Below are 10,678 nucleotides of genomic sequence, written 5' to 3'. Positions count from 1 at the left end.
TGAAGAGTTTGAACTTCTGAGGCACCAGAGTACCAGTGAGTACTATATTTTGAAGTGAGGTGCGTGGTCCTATCTAGGCAGTGCTGATGGTAAAGGCAGATTTTAGCACTGGCTCTGCCACATCTAAGCTGTGTAACTCTGCAATCAGCAGCTTTTACTGTACAATTAAGATTACTTGAAGCATCAAAAGATAGTCAATGTAATTGGCATGGGACAGAGGATCTGGATCAGAACTGGCACAAAGCAACTGTCAGTCCTCCCCAGCTTGTGCAGCTCACACTCAGCACTGAACACTGTGGAGGTCTCACAGACAGCCTAGTGAGCAACAAAGTGGCTGCTTTTGAAAACCAGAGCCCAAAGCGAATGACGCATTTGGAGGCTGTGCATGTACATCTTTCCTAACAAGACAAGACTACACAACTGGTTCCTGAGAGAGGCCCACCATGATGGAAATGTCTGCCAGAGCAGCCATGAAATGGGTAGGTTGACACTGGCTGACTGGGAGATGACAAAACACACCAGCAGCAAGCTTTCTGAAAGAGAAAGCTGACATACTTGCAGGGAAGAATCCGGACAACATCATTTTGCTTGTAACTCTCCATGCAGACTGCACAGTGGTCAAAGTCTGGGTCCGTCTCCTGAAAGGAAAAGCCCAAAAACAAAACTCAATTCTCAAAACCTCCTGGGGTGGCTATAGTAAACACACAGTCATGAAGTCAAAGTTACAAAGAAGAACATGCTGGGTGTGGGCATCTGGCTTCCACCAAGGCATGGGTAAGCTCCTAAGGACAACAGTGGGAACGTATGGGGCCCTGAAGGGCCCCATACAGAGTACCTAGGTTTGATACCTGGCTGTGGCCTGCTGCTAATAACAGAATGAACCTGGGGATTTCTACACATGCTTGATCCCTGGCTGGGGGTGGCAAGGTCGGGGGAGCCCTAGTTTGTGTGGTGTGCTGGTGGACCAAGAGTGGGAAACTGAATATGCTTGAATTTTGAGTGGTTGGAGGGGTAGAGTCCCAGCATGCAAGCCAGGAACTTGGGTTCCTAGTGGGAGGGCAGAACTCCAGGCCAGTATGCCACAGCACCAGCAGACTGGGCTTGGAAAGATTGGACTGGGAAACCCATGTGCTCCCAGGTGCAGGGACTGGGGATTGCTCAGGGAAGAGGGTTTGGAGATACGTGGGAGGGAGAACCACCAAGGGAGTATGTTGCAAGTAAGGAATGACTTCTGGGAGATTTCTGTGAACAAGGCCCCTGTACTTGCAGGTAAGCGAGGGGGCTGAAACAGAGTGGCTTGGAGGAAGGAAGCTGGAGGACCTTTCTGGGTCAGACTGATGCACCTGTCCACGTGGGAAATCTGAGCGGGCTAGTCAGCATTGGTCACTACCAACTACTACCCACCGATGCACACTAATGCTAGGACTGGGGGAGGCGTCTACCTGGCAGGGCTGGATCGCAGTACCTGCCAGTGAATGTCAGAACAGAGGATTGGTAACATTAGGCTGGGCCATGGCACTAACCGGCATTCAAGAGAACTAGGTATAGAAGCAGATTCTGTGGGGGATATGTGGGCTCACCTCTGTAGAACTGCAACATCTGCTGGTTTGCTCAAGGGCTGGGGGTAGTAACAGGCTGAGCTAGGCATGATCATGGAACCCCATCACACAGCTGACACTCGTGGTTACTGGGGTTGGGAAAAGGCCAGGCTAGTCCAGGAGCCCAGGCTTTAGCACCCACAGACACATCCACGAATAGGAGGTGGGGCAGGCTGGGCCAGAACATGCACTAGCCCACACAAAGGTTGAGACAGAGGGGGCAGACTAGGCCAGGTAAGGGCATAGCACCTACTGGTATGTGTGAGATCTGGGTCTAGAAGTGAGCTGGTAGGAGACCTAGGGAAACTCCCCTGATGGGCCTAGCTCCCATTGGTGAGCATGTAATTTTGGCATGGGTGTTCATCAGGCTGGGAAAGGCAACTCCACATGTCAGCAAGTGTGTGCTTCTATTTTGGGGCACGGGAGATGACTGGGCAGGGCTGGACTCAACCTTAGCACACTGGCATGAGCCAGGATGGAGTGCAAGCCATGCTGGGCTCAGCTATCAACTTACCGATTCGCATGAAAGCCAGGGATGGGGGCAGGTTGAGCCGGGCTAGGCTGCAGTATTCACCAGTGAGAATTGGGACTGGAAGTGGGACGGGACAGGCCAGGCTGCACCATCCAATGGCAAAGGCCAAGACAGGAGACTGTGAGAGCTGGAATGGGGGTGGCAATCTGGGCTGGGTATGGCTACAGTACCCTTGGCATGGGTGTGAACTGGGTCTGGGGTGTGCCAGACTGGGTTAGACTCCAGGCTGGACTAGATCTCGCTAAACCACGTGAGAGCTGAGTCCAGGAGTAGACTAGGCATGGGCTGGGTTGTAGCTAGCACCCAACAGTAAAAGCCGTAACGGCAACAGACCAGTTGGGCAAGGCTGTTGTTCTTGCCAGGACAGGAAGCGGAACAAGTTGGGCTGGCCAAACACCCACTAGTGTGCATGAGATCTGCTACTAGGAGATCTGATAGAGGAGCTTGGGGAACTCCTTTGTCTGGATGCAGTCCCTGCAGGTGAGTGCAAGAATTAGGACCGGGAGCAGTCCTAACTGGGCCAGGTTATAGTACCCACCAGCACACATGTGGATCAGGTCTGGAGGTGGGCCAGGCTGGGGTACAGGACAAGCTGAGCTGGACCACAATGCCAGCCAGTTCACATTAGGGTCAGGACCAGGGCCTGGCTAGGCTGGACTAGGCTCAAGCATCACCAACATGATCAGGAACTGGGGGCAGGCTGGGCCAGGCCAGGCTATAACACTAACTGGCAAATGCCAAGGTGAGGCAGGCCATGCCCTAGTGGGCTGCAGCACTCACCAGCATGCATCAGACCTGGGTGGAGGTGAACCAAGGAGGGGTGTAGCAGAGACTCTTCGACTGGCTACTGTTTCCTCTGGTGAGTGTGAGAACTGGGACTAGGGGCAGACCAGGCTAGCAGGGCTACAACATACACTGGCACTGGAAAGTGCAAGATCTGGACCTGGGAGTGGGCCTATTAGGGAAAGTGTAGGTATCCCTCTGATGAGTTTCAGCTCTCACTAGTGAACATGAGAACCAGGGTTGTGGGTGGACCTGGCTGGACAGGTGGTACCACCCACCAGCATAAGTGTGGGCTAGATAGTGGGGTTGACTGGACTGAGCTAAGCTGCAGCACTCACTGGTGTGTACAAAAGCTGAATTATAATGTGGAACAGACTGAACCAGTCTGCTGCACTAGCATTATACACAAGAACTGGGGGCAGGTCTACTGGGGGTTATTGGTGGTCACTCCGACTGGGCTGTAGTTTCCACCGGTATACCTGATGGCTGAGTGTGTGATAGGCAGGTTTGGGCTGGGCTACAGCATCCATTGATTTATGTAACAGATAGGACTGGAGACAGAACTGACCCAGCAACTGCAGCCACCAGAATGTGTGTAGCTGATGTGAATGATGGACTGAGCTGGACCCCGCATGGGCTAGCACACATAGGAGTCAGGTAGAGGGTCACTTCAGTTTCTTTGGGGACCCCCTACCTAAACTAACGGAATCAGAACTCCAGCCATGGGGAGAATCACAGGATCTGTGGTCTGACTGTGGAGACCATGTGTCAGGGCTGGGCCTCTTCAGGTGCTAAGACAGTGTGGTAGACAGTATGTCCAGATGCACACAGGGAATCTGGCCGTCCATTGGAGCCTGCAGAGGACACTTAGTACCACAGCGAAGAACAAAGGGCAGAACAAACTGGACTTCTCTCCTAGCCAAGCATTGACAGCAAGTATCTGGGTGAATGGAGACTCTAAGTTGAACTATGTCAGTCAATGGACCTTGGAAGGATTTCCTCATCCTTGGAGCAACGAAATCAAGAGCATTTCAGAACTATCAAAACCACTTAAGCAGAACCTTTGGAGCATGTTCCACATCGGGGACCCTGGGATGACATGGGCTGGCTATCTGTTCCCTATCCCCAGTGGTTAGGATGCTGGGTGTGGCTTCTTATCTCCTGCCTTGGCCCAGATACAGCAAGGAGAGGGAAAACTGGAAACAGTGGTCTCATCCACTTTCTCCTAATCCTCGACCCTTTCCACCCTAATCAGTGGTCCACATGGGTATGCACCCCTCTCAACTACTGTAGACATCATCAAAAATGAATCTTTAAAAAATGCTATATTTTTAGTTTCTTAGCTATGTATGGTCTAACAATACCAGTTATGTTTATAGTATATCTTAAAATAAGTCAGGGTTGTTATTTTTTTCCAGTGTTTTCCCAATGTACCTCATTTCCTGTGCACACTCTGGTACATCTACCCAGGTGTCAATGCATGCCCTCACCCATGCGGATGATCACAGAACCACCTGCCCAAGCACAGGCAGAAAAGATACCTGGCTCCAGCAGACCTCAATGAACAGATCCCCTAAGCTTGGCAGGTGTGTACTGGTCACAGGACTAGGACAGAAGTCACTGGCCCAGCTAAACAGTGGGTAGGACTTTATCAAAGAGTCAGCAAGGTATTTGATCACTAATTTAGGTGGTTTGCTATCTCCTCATGGCTCACAACCTGTTTGTCATAAAACAGGGCATGCTGAGTATCCATGCAAAGAAAGGTGTTAAGACTACCTGCTGTGACAGGAGGCTTGTATATCCCAACCCTGAAGACTCCTAGATCCTCACCAAGGACTATTGCTATGAGCTCCGAGGACTACATCCCAACCGCCAAGGAGACCACGGGGAATTGGAGTGCCTTCGGAGGCCGAGAACTCTGAGGTCACCCACCTCCATTTGGATCTCCCACATGGGATGGAAGAAGCCCATAACCTGCCTTGCAGGATCCAAGCTCATCGGAACAACAACCAGGAGTACTGAGCAGTCCGCAGAAACAAAACAGTATACTTCCTTTGGGACTAGGGAGAGGAGCCACCTGGAGAGAGCATAATCCGGGAGTGAGAGTGACCTGGGAAGGAAATAGTGGGCTCCTCCCTCTTGGGTTACCACTCCCATGGGAGGGCACAAAATAACTAGGACAGGGGCTGGGGTGGCTAGACAGAGAGGCACTCAACAACATCCGTGAGGGCTGGACAGTTTAGCTGGTTGGATGGAACTAAGCTCCAATACCCTTCGACATTTATGAGAGCCAAATGGGATATGGGGCAGACTAAATTAATCTGCTACACATACTGCTGCAAATCAGGGCAGGGGTGGGGGTGATTGGGGGTCGCTCTGACTAGGCTGCAGCTCCCATTGGTATGTGTGATGACCGAGTGAGTATGTGATGAGCAGAACCAGGATGGACTACAACATCCATTGGTTCCAGTGGAAGTCAGGGTTGAAGACGGAACCAGCCCAGCAATTACAACCATCAGCTGACCGGGGAGATGGACTGTGCCAGGTCCTGTACTTGCTAGTGCTTATAGGAATCTGGTTTGGGAACAGTTCAAGGTTTCTTTGGGGATCCCCTCAACTAAAATGGTGGACTCAGAACCTTTACCAAGAATAAGACGGAAGATACAACAGGTCAATCAACCACCACAGCTACATGTTGGCAGTGAAACACTGGATGAAGGGAGATTCTATGATGGGCTATGTCAATCAGTACATTATTCAACAGCCTCATTGTGTCTGGAGTGGCGAGATCGGCAGCAATGCATAACTGGAGAACTACCGGGACCACTTGAGCAAGGATCTTGGAGTATGCCCTACATCTGGGACCTGGGGTGGGTGGGAGACTGGGTGGGGCTTCTCCTCAATATTCCCTTTAGCCCTTGTAACTTTTTACCCTAATCAACAATGTAAAGAGTGCCAAAATAAAATTTAAAAAGGAAAAAAAAAGATGCATCACATCTTCTGTAATTACTTCCTGCTGGTTATGGACATGAGCCCTGCCTGGTCTGGGTTTGGAAATCTCTGTGTCATCTAATGGGTCTATCTCAGGAGCCAGAGAATTTCCAGTCAGTGCCAATGGCTGTGACCCCAGCATGGTCCTCATTTCTCAGCAAAGGTGCTGGATTCTTTTTGCTTTTAAGAGAGGTATTTAAGGTCCTGGTTCACTGGAGTAGGCTGGCTTATTTTTTGTGTGTTCCTGAGAAAGTTCCTCTCTCTTGCAGAAGAGCCTGCCAAGGCAGTGTCCCACATGCAGCTGTGTACACTGAGGTCAGGGCACATCCCAAAGATCTGGTCCCTGAGGTCAGAGATCCTGTGGCATCAGACGCCAACTGAACAGGAAGGCATGGGCTCCCCACCAGTGCCAAAGCCATCAGTGGGACCACGAATAAAGCTGATCATGGCAGGGATTCCTGGAAGGTACAGCTGACTCACTTCTGGGACTCGGAGGGGACAAATGGCAGCAACACTCCTGAACCATACCCATGTAACAAAGGGCTCTAGGCACACTCCTAGCCAGGTCAGTTGCCATGGCAGGGGAAGGGCTGGCACTAATGTCCCATTCTGTAGGGCTAATGGTTGGTTGGCAGGAACAAGTTCATCTGTTACCATGTCCTAAGAAAAATAAAGAAAGGGAAAAAGGAAAGAAGGAAGGCAAATAGGAAAGGAGAAAGGAGGGAAGGAAGTTGGTAGTTTCTTAAAAAAAAAAGTTGGGGGGAGTGGCTGGGCCCACTATGATGGCTCGATGGCTAAATCCTCACCTTGCAACAGCTGGGATCCCATGTAGGAGTCATTTCACGACCAGCTGCTCCACTTCCCTTCCAGCTCCCTGCTTGTGACCTGGCTTCAGATAACCTCAGGTCCGGCCATTACAGCCATTGGGGGAGTGAGCCAGCAGATGGAAGATCTTTTCTCCTGTCTGTCTCTCTGTAAATCTACCTTTAAAGAAAAAGAAATAAATCTTTAATAAAAGAAAGAAAAATCACAGTGAGAAAGAGAGAGAGGGAGAGACAGAATTTCCATCCACTGGTTCACTCCTCACAGTTGCATCCTCTGCTGCTGTCCCAGGCCATCAGCAGGGAGCTGGGGCAGAAAAGGAACAGCTGGGACATGAACTGGTGTCCATGTCTGATGCCAGTGCCACAGGTGGAAGATTAGTGTGCCATGTCACTATGCCAGCCTGTAATGTTTTGTTTTTAAGAGCCAGAAGCTTCATCAGGTCTCCCACAACGGTGCTGCTCTGCCAGTGACCCAGGTCCCCGGTGGTGTGCCTGGGAAGACTGCTTAAAGCTTTTGTAAGGAGCCCAAGTACCTGGGCCCCTGGCACTCATGTGGGAGGCCCAGATGGAGCTTCAGGCTCCTAGCTTTGTTCTGGCCCAGCCCTGCCCATTGTGCCAGGTGGACCAGTGTAAGATTTCACTTTTTCACTATCTCCCTTTGTCACTCTGTAAAAAAAATAAATTGTCAACTAACTGATTTTCTAAAGCCCCATTATCAGATTTACTAAACATGCAATATTATACACACTGAAATTCTTAAGCTCTCACTTTCCTAGCTGCCTGCTGCTCAGTCAATTCTGACAAATTTCCTTCATTGTTTAGTAATTTCCAAAACTTCATGTATTTAAATAGCACAGTTTACAGAGAGAGGTAAGGAAAGACCGAGAACTCTTCTATTTGCTGGTTCACTCCCCAAATGGATGCAATGGTCAGAGAAGGGCTGGTCCAAACCCAAAGAGCCAGAAGCTTCTTTACAGTCTCCCATGTGGGTACAGGAGCCCAAGCATTCGGGTCACCTTCGAAGGTTTTAACACGCACATTAGAAGGGATGTGCATGTGAAGTGGAGAAACTTGCAGCAACTTGTGCCCATAAGAGAAGCCAGCTAACAGATGATGCCTAACTTGCCAAGCCACAGCACAATCCCCCTGTTTAATGAGTTGTAACTCTGAGTCTGTGTTTCCTGGGATTCTGCCTGTGGGAGTTCTTGGAAGCCAGGATGGAAGGTGTGCTGCTCCAGAAAGGAGCAACTGAAATGCACACTCCCAGCTTGAGCCTTTTGCAACTTGTGGTAGGGGACAATACTTGTTGGCCTGCATTGAGCTGGGTTAGCAGGAGTCAGATTGGGTCAACTGGCTATATCCACTGCGGCATGCATGAGCCAGAGTAAGTGCAGGCTGCTCAGGCTTTGCTGCAGCATCAGTTGGCATGCTGGGAATGGGAACAAATCCTGTGAGACTACACTACAGAACCACCTGAAAAGTGCAAGATTGGGACACTTGGATACCCCTCTATTGGGGTACAGCTCCCACCAGTGAACATAAGAACCAGGGCTGAGGCAGGCCTTGCTGGACAGGTGGTTGTACCTATCAGCATAAGTATGGGTGGGACATGGTACCGGTCAAGTGAACTAGGCTGCAGCTCGCACTCATGTGTACAAAAGTCAAATGGGATGCGGGATAGACTAGACAGTCTGCTGCACATGCTGGCAAGCACAGGAACTAGGTTTGGGGGTGGGCCTGGTGGGTTATTAGGGGTTGCTCTGACTAGGCTACAGTTCCCACTGATTTACATGAGGGCCAAGTGTGTGGTGCACAGGGATGGGCTGGGCCACAGTATCCATTGATTTGTGTAAGAGATGGGCTGCGGACAGAATTGACTCAGAAACTGCAACCACCGGGGGGGGGGGGAAGCAGTGCTGAGGTGGGTCAAAAACTGAGCCAGACTCCACACTAGCTGACACACAAGACTCAGGTCTGGGGTTACCACAGATAAGGTTTCTTTGGGGACTTCCTTCCCAAACTCCCAGACTGGACCACTCGACTCAAAACACCAAGCACAGGGAAAATCACAGCATCTGTGGTCTGACTGTGGAATGCATGTGTTAGAACTGGGCCCCACACTTGCTAATGGCAGTGCAGTGGATGACATGCCTAGAAGCACACGATAGACATGACAGCTAACTGAAACCTTCAGAGGACGTCTGGTACCATGGCAGAGGATGGAAGACAGAATAAATTGGACAACTCTCCTGGCCAAGCTTTGACAGCAAGTATCCGGGCAAATTGAGTCTCTAAGATGAACTATTTCAGCCAGCAGACCTTGGAAGGATTTCCTCAACCTTGGAGCAATGAAGTCAACAATGTGTTAGAAGTGTCGAAATCACGAGCAATACCCTTGGAAAATGCTCCACATCAGGGACACTGGGATGATATCAAGTGGCCGTCCTGCATCCCCAGGGTGCTGATGCAGTTGGGCTGCTGGAAGTGGCTCTCGTCCCTTCCTTCCCATTTGACCCAGGAACAGAAAGAAAACAAAACAAGAAAAGAAAGAAAGAAAGACAGTGTGAAAGAGAGACAATGAGAGAAAGAAAGAAAGACAATGAGAGAAAGAAAGAAAGAAACAAACAAACACTTGAAAAAATGTTCTTATCCACTTTCCCCTGTTCCTTTGACCACACCACAATCAGCAGTCCACAGGGGGATACATCCTGCTCAACTATGTAAACATCAGCAAAATAAAACTAAAAAGAAAAGAACACACAGATCTATCGCATTGCTGTTGTTTCAAATGGATGAGTAAGGACTGGCAAGGATGTTGGAGGCTTAGGTGGGAGATACATTCTCCAAAAGGTGGAAGATAATTAAGAAAGTATTATACACCAAAGCAAAAAAATCCTACTTTCATTGTAAAAATTTGAATTCTACTAGGAACATTCAACAAATATCTGAAGAAATAAAAACTGAAATAAAACAGGACCAACTCATTACCAGTAATCGTAACACTGAATGTAAATGGACTAAATTCTGAGAAACACAGATTAGATGAATCAATTTAAAAATAATAATAAAAGGACACAATAATATGCAAAAGGCTGCCCACAACAAACAAAATTCGTCTGCAAAAATACAAAGTATAAGTGAAAGAATGCAAAACCATAATAAGCCTGGCATGGGAGCCTATTGGCTAAAGTCTTCGCCTTGAATGCACCAGGATTCTATATGGATGCCACTTCATATCCTTGCTGCTCTACTTCCCATCCAGCTCCCTGCAGTTGAAGATAGCCAATTATGGCCACTTGGAGAATGAACCAACAGATGGAAGATCTTTGTCCCTTCTTCTCTTTGTAAACTTGACTTTCCAATAAAAAGCAAACAAAAAAATATTTTTTTAAATTTGCTCTTTTATTGTAAAGTCAGATACACAGAGAAGAGATGAGAAAGAGAAGAAGATTTTCCATCCAATGATTCACTCCCCAGGTGACCACAACCCCCAGTGCTGTGCAAATCCAAAGCCAGGAACCAAGAACTTTCTCCAGGTCTCTTATGAGGGTGCAGGGTCCCAATGCTCTGGGCTGTACTCAACTGTTTTCCCAGGCCACCAGCAGGAAGCTGGATGAGAAGTGGGGCTGCTGGGATCAGAACCAGTGCCAACATGGGAACCCAGCATGTCCAAGGCAAGGACTTAACTGCCTTACCACTTCCCCTGGCCTAAAAGTAAATAAATCTGAAAAAAAAGAAAAAAGGCAAAAAAGATACTCCAGGTAAATAGAAATTGAAAATGAGCAGGGATTAACCATGCTTATCATAAACAAAGTAAACTTTAAGACAAACATGGTTAACGAGACCATGATCCTACACAATGATAATGAAATCAATTTAACAGACAATATAACCACTGCAAATACATATACCCCTAATGCTAGGGCACCATTTAATAAACAAATTTAGTA

Source organism: Ochotona curzoniae, unplaced genomic scaffold (genome assembly GCF_017591425.1).
Source record: "Ochotona curzoniae isolate NIBS_2020 unplaced genomic scaffold, NIBS_Ocur_1.0 contig_1081, whole genome shotgun sequence".
Lineage (NCBI taxonomy): Eukaryota > Metazoa > Chordata > Mammalia > Lagomorpha > Ochotonidae > Ochotona > Ochotona curzoniae.
This window is presented reverse-complemented; position numbering follows the sequence as displayed.